Here is a 12,759-nt window from a genome sequence, read left to right on the forward strand (position 1 = left end):
AGTAGGATTAGCTTAGAAAACAACACCGGGTCATGCACTTGGAAGATCGGAGGTGGATTTCTCATCAACCGGAGCTGACAACCCGCGAGATGTTTGGTTTATCTTCTCTATTCTTTGTGTATTTCTTTTGTGTTGGGTTTGTTTGTATATGTACTTGAATCTTATGTATATTTACCGATTTACCGATTATAAAGTTATATTTAACTTTCTTTACAAATCTATGTTGATTGTTATCCTGGATTTTTGCTCTATGCTGGGGATTTGGGTTGCTTTAGAGATAAACTTCTTGAATCCTTATCTAGGATGATTATCTGTTGGTTCTGAACTCTAGAGATAGATTTAGAGCTAGCATTCACCGATTGTATCTGTTCTTAATGCTTTCGTGTTTGAGCGGCGCGCGAGAGATCGCCGACGCGAGAATACGGATGTTCTCGTGACTTCGCGTTAGAGATAACCTTAGTTGTGAGATGATCTCGTTTGTGCTCCAGAGATGGACGCTTATGTGAGAGATACGTGATGACATAGATGAGTATCGTAGGTTGAGTATAACGGGTTGGTAAGTGTATGTTTGTGAAGAGTGAATATATTTACATTCCTGATAAGTTCTTTCTCTTCTAAGAATGTGTTTATTCTTTTCTTGTCCATATCTTTGTTTACTTTTTGCTCATTCAAACCCGAGCTCGAAACCGTAGAAACTGTTGAATGGCATCTCCATCTCTGTGGACGATAAATCCCGGATCAATATTTCCAAATCTTTCTTTTGTTGCTTGCCCTATACTGCATTCAACACTTCACCTTTCCAGATTATCAGCTCATGCCTACGTTAGAGGAGTACTCTCGTCTGATTGGAATACCCGTGTACGCGCAAGATCCGTACTCCGGGTTGGAAAAGAATCCGGACGACATTATCATCGCTGCAACTACTCCTTTGAACGTAGTCGACATCAGAACTCATATGGTGAGTAGAGGAGGGATTCAAGGATTGCCCTCCAAATTCCTGTTTGATCAAGCTCAGTACTTCGTCAGCATCCAAGATATGAGTGCTTTTGAGGAAGTCTTGGCTTTGCTTATCTACGGATTGTTTTTGTTCCCTAACATTAACGATTTCGTCGACATCAACGCAATTAAGATCTTCTTAATTGGAAATCCAGTTCCAACCTTGCTGGCGGATGCTTATCACTCTGTGCATTCAAGAAACCTGCAGCGAGGAGGATTAATCACATGCTGCGTACCGTTGTTATACGAATGGTTCGTTTCGCACCTACCGAAGTCTAGCACTTTCTGGAACATGAGGGATGGCCTTTACTGGTCACAGAAAATCATGTCTCTCACTCATACAGACATTGATTGGTGTAGTCCTGACAACGACGAAACCAAGATCATCTTCAGTTGTGGGAATTTTCCCAACGTACCCCTTATTGGAACTAAGGGAGGAATCAATTACAATCCAGCTTTAGCCCGTCGTCAATACGGCTATCCCATGAAAAATATACCAAGTAACATCCAATTGGAGGGTCTGTTCTTCAAGAACATCGACGATCATGGCAACATGCTAAAGAAGGAAATTGTCCAAGCCTGGCGTCTTGTTCACAGCAAAGGGAGAAGATTGTTAGGAAAACATCTTTGCATCTCCCTGGATCCTTACCTTCAATGGGTACGCGTCAGAGCATTCAAGCTCAGGATGCCATATCAACATCAAGAACCTATTCCCCTAAGGGAACCAATTTACCTTTTCTCCACCGACGTTGAAAAACTACAAGCGGCATTAAACAAGGTATGCCAAGAAAGGAATGCTTGGAGGAACAAGTATCGAATCGTCAACACGGAAAACGTTGAGATTCAAAACATCCTAAGAAGGAAGGATGAGTTACTTGAAGTACTCGATCGACAAGTGACACAAACGTCACTTTCTCATCATATCCCTCCTGCTTCCTGGATCATCGATCAGCTCACGTTAGAGAACGCTCAGCTCAAGAAACAAAAGAAGATGTTAGAACGTGAAGTCGGCTCTTCGTCAAAGTTTTAGAGTCCTTTCTCTCGGTTTCTCTGTATTTCCCTTTTCAAAGTGTGTAAAAAACGGCGCTTTCGCTTAATTAATAAAAGTTTGATGTTTCATAACGTAATTATGGTGTTTCCTTGAAAAATATTAACTTAATTGCATATCATACATCGCTTTAGTCGTACGCACTGACACGAGAATTGTCGCGGATCTAATAGTCACTTTCCTTTCTCCAGAAAGAGAGGAGGAGAAGGAGGTGAACCAAGACTTTCAAGCTGTCTCATCCATACAACACTCGTTCAAGTCGCAAGAAAAGAATGGAAGACTTTGAGCAAGAGAATGAAGAACTCAGGGAAGAGATTAATACTCTCAAAGGTACTGTTGAAAGACTCAATAGTATGGTAGAAGCCCTGGCAGTTGCGCAGAATCGACCAACGCCAGAAGAACCACAAAGGACTGTGGTTTCCGAGATTGTTTCTACTCCTATTCCTCAGTATACCATGCCGCCTGATCGACCTTGGGGCATGCCGTATAACTTTACTCCAGAAGGGTACATACCTCCAGCTTCTGAAGCTCCAAAAGTCACCATGGATATGCGTCCACCGGAGGGTTACAAACCTCTGGAAATTGAAGTTCCAAGAGCAACGGCAATGGGTTTCGCACAACAGAATACTGAGATTCCAAGATCTACTGTCATGGCTTCTCCACAGCCTATTATGCATACTTTTCCCCCGCAAGGCGGACAAGTATATCATCACGCTCCAAGTGAGGATGCTGGCGTGTATGAAAGATTGGACGAGTTCCAGGAACAGTTTCTGCAAATGCAGAAGGAACTCAAGACTCTTCGAGGACAAGATCTATTTGGAAAGAATGCTGCAGACCTCTGTCTAGTTCCAAATGTTAAGATTCCTCACAAATTCAAAGTGCCAGATTTCGAGAAGTACAAAGGGAATTCATGCCCTCAGCAATGTCTTGCACAAAATCAAGAAGAAATTCCAACCTCAAGTTGCAACAATAACTCCGGTTGTTAACTCAGCGCCAGCTTATCAACCTCAGGTCTCGCAACAACAAATTCAACAAAGGTCGCAGCAACCTCAGCAGCAGGTTCGACCTCCAAATTACAACAATAGGGATCCAAGGTATCCTGCCTTTGACCCTGTACCAATGCCATATGCAGAATTGTTTCCAACATTACTGGCAAAAGGACTCATTCAGACAAGGAGTCCTCCAAATCCTACAAATAGTTCCTCACCATGGTATAAGGCTGACCAATCTTGTCCCTATTGTTGCACCCCAAAATTTGCCCACTTATTTATTCCCCATTTGGCCTTCATATTACATTCATGTGCATACCTCATATAGGCCATTCATCCATTACATTCATCTGTATCATGGTTACTATCCAGAATTGAGGAAAAAGAGCTTCTATGTAGGAGGTATCTTGGTTCAAAAGAGAAGGCTTGAAGTCTGGTTATATGGCCTCATTTCCATTGAAGTTCTCCTAAAATCAGGGTTTCATTCTCTCCGACTCAAAGCTCTAGTTAAAAGATACAAATCTCAAGTTAATCAGGTTTTGACCAAAGTCAACCTTGTTGACTTTTTGGTCAAAATTTAATCAGGAGGTGCTTTTGAATGTGAAATGTGGTTGTCCTGAAGAAATGTTCATTGAAGCTTCTTTGGTTGAAAACTGATTGAGAATCGGATTGAAAACTGATTAATCGGGAAGTTCATCTGGAATCGGAAGAATCGGGAAAAGTTGACTTTTTGGTCAAAATCAAGGTCAACTGTCAAATATTGACTTTTGGTGGAGAATCGGTCAAAGAAAGTCAACAAAATAAAATAAAATCAAGAAAATCCAGACTTTCCAAATTTGGAAGTTAGTTGAAAATGGAATTACCAAAATAGAAAGTTTAACACTTAGAAAAATTTTAAGAGATTTGGAAATGGTTGACCAGCTCACTTCAGGTCAATTTTACACAAACAAAGAGACTCCATTTTAAGACAAGCTCAACATCAAAAGTGTTCAAATCACAGCCCTCTACAAATTTGTAGTTGGAAGTTTTTCCATTTGAAGTTTAGATCAAGAGTTATAAAGGTTTGAAGATTGAAGAAATTCATTTGTGCAAGTCATGGGGCTGGGCAAGATTTCTAAGTCACGGGCAGCATTTTCACAAGCACGTGGCGTGCCATTTTGGAACTTGATTATAAGGAGCTACAAATATCTATTTGACCCAATCTCAGTATCAAAATACTCTCCTACATGCCCTCTATCCAAACAATTGAGTGTCATTGACTTTTGGTTAGTTTTTGGGAAGATACAAAGCCTTAAAGTCACACCCTCATCAAATCACCACTGCATGGCAAGCTGGGCCAGGTTCCTAGGGCATACGCATGCAATTCCACAAACACATGGCGTGCCGTTTTCAATTTAATTTTTAAAGACACACAGGCATATTGGGAATTCTAATCCAATTGCAACATGATCTCTTCCATGTCCTCTTTCATTAGATACAAGAATCAAGGCTTTTGACTAGCTGTAGAGCAAAAGAGGAAATCTCAAAGTCTCACACACGGATACGACATATAGGCAGGGCAAGAGTGGGGCGCGCGCATGAACACAAGGCAGTCATGCATTGTCATGTTTCATTGCATTTTTGAGGGGGATACAAGCCTTATTTCAAGAGATCATCAACACAAAACTTCTTCTACTCCGCGCCCTCTTTACAATGAGCCCAAAAGTGAATCAAATAATGAACCATGGTCTGAGATATTAGCATGTAAAGTGAGCATATTGGGAAATGTTTGACTACAAGGCATACATGAAAACTGGACAAGAAAATGATGCAGCATGGGTGATAAGATTCATCAGCATATTTCTTCATTAAGCCATGCACGGTTCTGAATTGCAAAAAGCGTGTATAAGAAGTACCACATGTGCTTATCCTTGTCCATTAAGTTTAGTGAAAAACTACTCTACATGCAACAACACCATGCACACTCACCTACACTATATAAATATCAAAGCTTCACACTTTCAAGGGGGACTTCATTTTTTTCTTTTTTCAGTTTTCAATTATCTTCTCTCCACTCTCTCTTCTCCCTTCTTGGTTCCCTCATCTCATCTTCAAGCTTCCACATCCAAGATCCTCCATTGATCTTCATCATCAATCACCTCAAGATTGCTTCACCACCACCATGACCGTTTCGACAAACTCTCACCATTATCTCTCATAACCACCAGGCAATAACCGCAGCGACCTTCGTCACTACCATAACCAAACCTCCGTCCAATTCCCAACCTTCATCAATCATCATTCTCATCTACCTCCAATCACCATCTACAAGTTCTCCTCGTATCAAGAGCCAGATTCTTCTCTCTCTTTCGACATCACGATCATCATCATCGTCTATACGCCTTCAACAGGATCTGACTCACGCGTGAGCATACATACAAACTCTGAGTTTATTTCTCAGAGGTTTGGGACCAATTCTGAGGCTCTTGGTCATCTTCACATCCAAGATTCGAGGGCGAGGAGATGAAGCCGATTTTTCTGAAGATTCTCATCCTAAGTTCGCCGCCAGGGAGAATAATCCATGTTAGGGTTTTGGCAATTGCCGCGGTTCAGATGATAGAGAGAGTTTTAGAGAAAACTAATGGCGAATTTGAAATCCCGACGAAATTCCGAGCGGGAAGGTGATCGCTTTCTTCATTTCTGGGCAAAGTCAAACATGAGCTCCGGCGAAGCAAAGCGGAGAAGGTGACCGGCGTAACAGTTCCGGCATTTGAGGCATTTCAAGTGTTTCCTTCAGGTGCGTACGTGGCATTCACTTATTGGCTCCATTCCCATGCAATTGCTATTTTGTCTTATCCATATGATTGAAGAATGACGTGTTTAATTGTGTTTGGCTCTTGATATTCGTTTTTGTCTTTTATGACTTAAATTTCACTTGACCCATTGATGTATATATCCACATAATATTTTCATGCTACATTTTATTAGGACTATAGTCACATGTTGTAAATAAATAAACAAAGTGAATGCTGCATAAAAAAAAAGGGAAAATGAAACAAGTAATGAGATGAAAGCTGGGCCGAGAATTTTGATTTGGGCTTTGGAACTTTCGTTTTCCACACCTCCCTTAGGATCAGGCCCAACGCGCCATAGCTTAGAATCAGTGCATTCTCTTTTTGCTTTCACACCCCTCTGGCTAGACAGATTTGATGTTTGTTTTAATTTTGTTTCCTCCATAACTTTGGTTCCATAAATCAGTTTTAGCTCAAACGAAAATCAATAAAAATATGTTTTAGATAGTTTTATGTATGTAGGTAATTGTGGTATTTTTTGTATATTTTTAGATTTTGTTCTTCTATTTTTGAAAAATCCTTTCCTTCAACATGTTCATTTTCTTTTTAAGTTTGTTATGTTTTGCAAATTAATTTGGTTAAATGCCTTAGGAATAGAATTTAATTGCCATTTTTTGTGTGATATCAGTAGACTCATATACCATATTGTGTGGGAAAAATAAAAGTTTAATTCTATGTTTTGGTTAGGTTTTCATTAGATTTTCTATACCCGATTTATGTGCGGTCCTAAACGGATAACCATGTGAATTTGACCTATAATTTTGTATGAAACTTTGTGACTTGATTCCATGATTGTTTAGACACCTATTAGAGGTCATTAGCTATTGACTTCCATCATTTGATTACATCTTTCTAACTTCACTCCTAATTTCAATTCTATTAACTAGTTTGGACCTAGTTTTGTATAGTTTTGTTAGAACTTTGTTTGTTTCAAGTTAATTGACTAACATAGATTGGTACAAGGTCTTGGACCTATAAATGAACTAATAGCTACTGACTTTAAGATTTGTTCATGTTTTCATTTCATTTTTGTTTTGATTAATGGATGTTTGTTCGATGTTTGTTCGCTAATCGTTAAGTAACGATTTAGGCGATACTTTGGTAACTCTTTGTGAATATTTTCGTGTAGTGCCATATGGCTTTTGTGTTTGATTTAGGACACTTATTTCCTTGGTTTGCTACTGCCCTAGGGCTCTCTTCTCATCTTGTTGGAGTTGTAACTCCATTCTTTTGCCATGTTCCCTTAGACTCTTCCTTCTTTGTTAAGAGGAATTGAGATAGGTTAGGATAGTTATCCTTGACCTTAGGGCCATTAGACTTAGATTAGAATAACTTAGATTAGAGAATAGGTTAGTTCCCCTTTGTTCATTTCTTTTTCTTTTCAACTTTAAAAAACTAATAAAATAAAGATGCGAATCACATTAAGAAAGTGATAAAGAAATGAGTGGGATTCATTCCCTAATCTGTTTCTCAATCACTTAGTGACATAGAAATGAGTGGGATTCATTCCCTAATCTGCTTCTCGGTCACTACTTAATGGGAGAGAAATGAGTGGGATTCATTCCCTAATCTGTTTCTCAAACATTAGTTAATGGGATAGAAATGAGTGGGATTCATTCCCTAATCTGTTTCTTGAACATTATATAATGGGATAGAAGTGAGTGGGATTCATTCCCTAATCTGCTTCTCGATCATTATACATTTTATGTGATTCAAATCGCAAAGTAATTTCCCTTAAAAAATACCCAACCGAAAACATTTAAAACACTTAATAAAGGCTCAAATTAAAACAAAGTGACGAAGTGGTGCGAAACCTTGTATTGGGTTTTGTTCATCATGTAGTTACATAAAAAACACAAACCCAAGTTCATTCTTTTGCCTTGTTAGGCGCCTAAGAACAAGTTAAGTCCTTTCCAAAACTAGGCGTATAAGTCTCCAAAGGTCGAGCATCGTGGATTGTGACCTTAACCTCTGTTCAACTAAAAAACACAAAACAAATGGAAGCTATGGAGCCGAACTACGGTCGTTCTGAATCCTGAAAAGGATACGTAGGCATTGGGTCGCGGGGCCTAAGCGAACACACTTGTAAATAATTCCTTCTTTTCCCCGTATTTCTTTTGCATTCATTCGCATTTAGGTTTTAGACATTAGACACCCTTTAGATAGAAACAAACATAGGTGGATACCATCGAGTACGATGGGCGTGAGGGGTGCTAACACCTTCCCCTCGCGTAACCGACTCCCGTGCCCTGTTCTCTGGTCGAAAGACCTTGTTCTTGTTCTGAGTTAGGTTTTCTGATATTCCTTTCCCGCGATGGGATGAATATATTAGTGGCGACTCTGATTCCATTTTTCGCGGTAGCGACAGCTGGCGACTCTGCTGGGGATGTCGCTAGACCTGTTGCTGGTCCATCCTTAGTGAGTCGATCCTAGCCTATCCGTTTGTTTGTTTATTTACTGGGTGTGCTATGTTTTGTCTATACGTGCATTTATTTATTTTATGTATTCATTTTATGTTTCGCATGTCCTGTTTATTTTAAGCTTGCATATCATGTTTATTTCTGCTTGCACATCATGCATATGGATTATATTTTGTGTTCCTTGGGGTCTTCTGTTCTGTTTTGCAGGTTGGGTGGGATGTTCTATGAGGTAAAAGGCCCAATACCCAGGCCAGAGTGACACATAGGATACCTAGGATAGAGTGGATAGTCATGACGCCAACAGAATGTCAGGTTCTGTTGATTGCGATCATGAGACCCACGACCAGTCGAGGTTCAAATGAGATACCGTTGTTGGCATGTATTTGCGACAATGATGGTGTTTCAGGAGAACTGATAACGCTGGAGACCTTTTGACCTACCCTGACCTAGATTCACCTGTGAGTGGGGTGGGATATACATGACAGGTACCGTTGGTGACTATTCTATTCTGTTGGTGACTATTGGTTCTCCTGGTATTCAAAAAGGTGTCGAACCTTTGATCTCATGACATTTGACTTACCGAGGTTTTACATCAGTTATTCAGAGGATTGTACAGTGGTTACCAAGATTATATGGACCTTGATCCCATGCTTTTGCATTGCATAACATTATCACTTTATTCACTTCATTTGTGGGGGATTCTAAAGTCTACTTCCAAAAAAAGGGGGAAACGAAAAAAAGTAGAAAAGATGGAAAAGAGCAAAAGAAAAGATATTATATGCGAAAAAAAAAGAATAGAAGAGAAACAAAAGTTGATGAAAAGACTTTAGGATCCCTTAGAAATGAAACATGCATTCATACTATCATTCATTTCATAGTTCTCTCAGAAGCTTATGAGGGCCCTTTCCATTCAAATTCTGACTTCAACAACAAATTGACTTCTCACCGCTACGTGCTTGAAACTTAATAGTGGAACAACTCCGTGAGGTTTCTGACTGAGATGAGAACAGAAATGGGGATTAACATGAATCAGGGTATGGAGGTTATTCAAGCCTTTTCTCTTTGACAAGAAGAATTGAGACAGGTTCCTTAGAGGCCAAATGCGAATGTTAATCTCACCCCATGAGAAGGACTTATGAATAAAAATTGTTTAATGTTGAGATTTCTATTCTTGGTAAGGAGAGTTCACATCATTGAAGTCTTCAAGTTTCCGAGTACTGAAAATAAGAAAAAAGGTTTCACCTCTTGGAGGAAAGTTTGGAAGCCATAAAAAGTCGTGACTCCACCGATTTAGATATTGTTGGTTTGTGCCTAGCGCCTGATGTCAAAAAAATGCAAGGGTGACTTACTCTCACTCCAAATGGTTTGGATATTGAAGCCAAAGTGGTAATCATCTCTTGTACATATGTGGAAGTTGCATGGGGCTCCCGACCGAGGGATAAGCAAGACGTATTCTGGTCTTGAGCACTGCACCATTTGCATTGCTCGAATCCCTTAAAGCACTATAAATTCTTATGACTTCGTCAGAATATGTTGCCATGTGATAATCAAGAGTGTTTTGTAGAGGCATTTCTCATTCTCAAGCTTTTGCTTCATATCATGTGTCATCTCTTCCCGGAATTTTCTTCTCAGTGGCCTTTGGTCGTCAATAAAGAAAGAAAGAATATGAGAAATGAACCGATGTAATTTCAATACCTTGTGCTTAGTTATATCCCTGATTGTTGGCATTTCAGTTGGTGTTTTGGGTCTTCCTCACCACAGATAGTCCTCTTGAGTTCGATGATAATGCAATATTCTTTCAGTCATGATGGTGGTTACTGTTCTAGCATCTATATTTGGGGCCCCCGACCGAGGGATAAGCAAGACGTATTCTTATCTTGAGTATTGCATCATTTGCATTGCTCGAATCCCTAAAGTAAGGCAAAAATGCACCACTCTTGTACGCCTTTGTTGGAATGTTCTTCTGAGAATTAACCTAAAGTGTGTAGAAGGAACATATGATAATACTAAGTGGCTACCATGCTGGGGCACCTAGCTATTCAACTGAAGGTGGTAGGACATTCAAAGGAAGAATTCAAGTCCTCGTTGATTTCAAAACAATCACGTTCACTCCAAGAGGTTTATGCACAAATGGAAGTCTCAATGGGGTATCGAAACTGCAAAAGGCATTCGAGAGCAATAAGTCCATACGGAGTCAAGTCTCCTCAACAATGGCATTCATAAGTTCTTTATTGCATTCTCATTTTGTAACATTTCATTGTTTGTTTAAGCATTGCTAGCATGTAAAAAAATTGTTTAACCCTGATCTGAAAGCCCTGATGAACCTGCAATTTGTATCTTTTAACCAGAGCTTTGACTCGGAGAGAATGAAACCCTGATTTTAGGAGTATGCCAATGGAGATGATCCTCTTCAATAAGGCCTCAGATCTGATTCTTCTTAACCAAGAATTTCCCCAACCTCGGCCTCTTTTTGTCAATTTTCTTGAGCAGTAACTGTGATATGGATGAATGTGTTAGATGAATGACCTACATGCGGTATGTACATGAATGTGATATGAAAGCCAATTGGATATAAATAAATGGGCAAATTTTGGGGTGCAACAGCCTACATGCGGTATGTACATGAATGTGATATGAAAGCCAATTGGATATAAATAAATGGGCAAATTTTGGGGTGCAACAGCTGCCCCTATTCAATCTTCTTAGACCTGAATGTACAAACGATACAAGTTCCGGACATGAGAGGTGTAAGTGGATTGAATACCCGAAAGTACCATCAAAATTTGCATTCTGCGGTAAATCAAAGAGTGTTGACTGTTATCAAAGGATACCAGCCGAAGGTGGACCTTAAACAGGTTGCTAACCTCAGTTAGACTTCAAAAAGAGACACAGCCGAAGGGTGACTCGATAAAGGATGAAACCAGCCGAAGGGGAATCCGATCCTAGTTTGCTAACCTCAGTTAGACTTCAAAAAGAGACACAGCCGAAGGGTGACTCGATAAAGGATGTAAACAGCCGAAGGGGAAACCGATCCTAGTTTGCTAACCTCGGTTAGACTTCAAAAAGAGACACAGCCGAAGGGTGACTCGATAAAGGATGTAACCAGCCGAAGGGGAAACCGATCCTAGTTTGCTAACCTCAGTTAGACTTGAACAAGGAGACGTAGCCGAAGGACGACTCCAAAAGGAAGAAACCAACCGAAGGGGAATCTTACCAAATTGCTAACCTCAGTTAGACTTCAAAGAGAGACACAACCGTAGCGTGACTCCACAAGGAAGAAACCATCCGTAGACGACTCTACCAAATTGCTAACCTTAGTTAGACTTTGAAAAATATTGCTAACCTTAGTTAGACTTTGAAAAGGATGTTGCTAACCTTAGTTAGACTTTGGAAAAGATTGCTAACCTTAGTTAGACTTTGAAAAGAGAGGACACAACCGTAGCGTGACTCCACAAGGAAGAACCATCCTTAGACGACTCTACCAAATTGCTAACCTTAGTTAGACTTTGAAAAGAGGGTGCTAACCGTAGCTAGGCTTTAGAAAAAGAAGGTACTAACCTTAGTTAGACTTTAGAAAAAGGAGGTGCTAACCTTAGTTAGACTTTAGAAAAAGGAGGTGCTAACCGTAGTTAGACTTTAGAAAAAAAAGGGTGCTAACCGTAGTTAGACTTTAGAAAAAAAAAGGGTGCTAACCTTAGTTAGACTTGAAGAAGAGGGCAAGTGGAAAACTGACCAATGAAACATGATCTTAATGAGGACTAACTTTGTATCCAATCCACCTTGGAGGAGGAGGACAAGACTTCTTCTGGGAATATATCATCTTGTGCCTTTAGAGCACATACCAACTTGGCTTATGTATTGATGCATGCTTGATTTTTTCATGGCGTAATGCTCTATATTTATGGAAATGCTACGCTTTTTGTGGATGCAATACGAATGCAATGGTTATTATATGCAGAGATGACGAGGGCCCTTTAGAGAATATTCCGCTGACTTGTAGATCGAGCTTTGTCTCTGACCTCAGGAGAGGTAAACACCAGGGAGAATCCCCTTAGTGTTAAGAACTCTGTGGGGGTGCCAATAGACATTGGACTTTGACTTGCAAGATATACTTATGATTGTTGGCTTGAAGAATAATTTCTGACTTTTCACCATGTGCCATTGCTTGAATAATTTTTAGTTTGAGGAGATTCCCTCAATTCACCATGGTGGGGATTAGAAATCCAGATAAGGAACCACGGTTGGGAGAATTGGAACAACTCCGAGGAGAAATAAACTCCTATACTTAAAGAATGGAACCAAATCCCAGGAGAAATAAACTCCTATGCTTGGGGAGAGAGTAACTTGCTGGGGAAAGCATTATGATACTTCTCCATTATGTGAGGGTCAAATGCACTTTACCAGTGAATGATGGTTTCTTCAATACGAACCAGAAAGATCATGCCCCAGGCCGCCTGACTCATGAAGATACCTGA

The sequence above is a fragment of the Vicia villosa genome, linkage group LG1 (assembly GCF_029867415.1).
Source record: "Vicia villosa cultivar HV-30 ecotype Madison, WI linkage group LG1, Vvil1.0, whole genome shotgun sequence".
Lineage (NCBI taxonomy): Eukaryota > Viridiplantae > Streptophyta > Magnoliopsida > Fabales > Fabaceae > Vicia > Vicia villosa.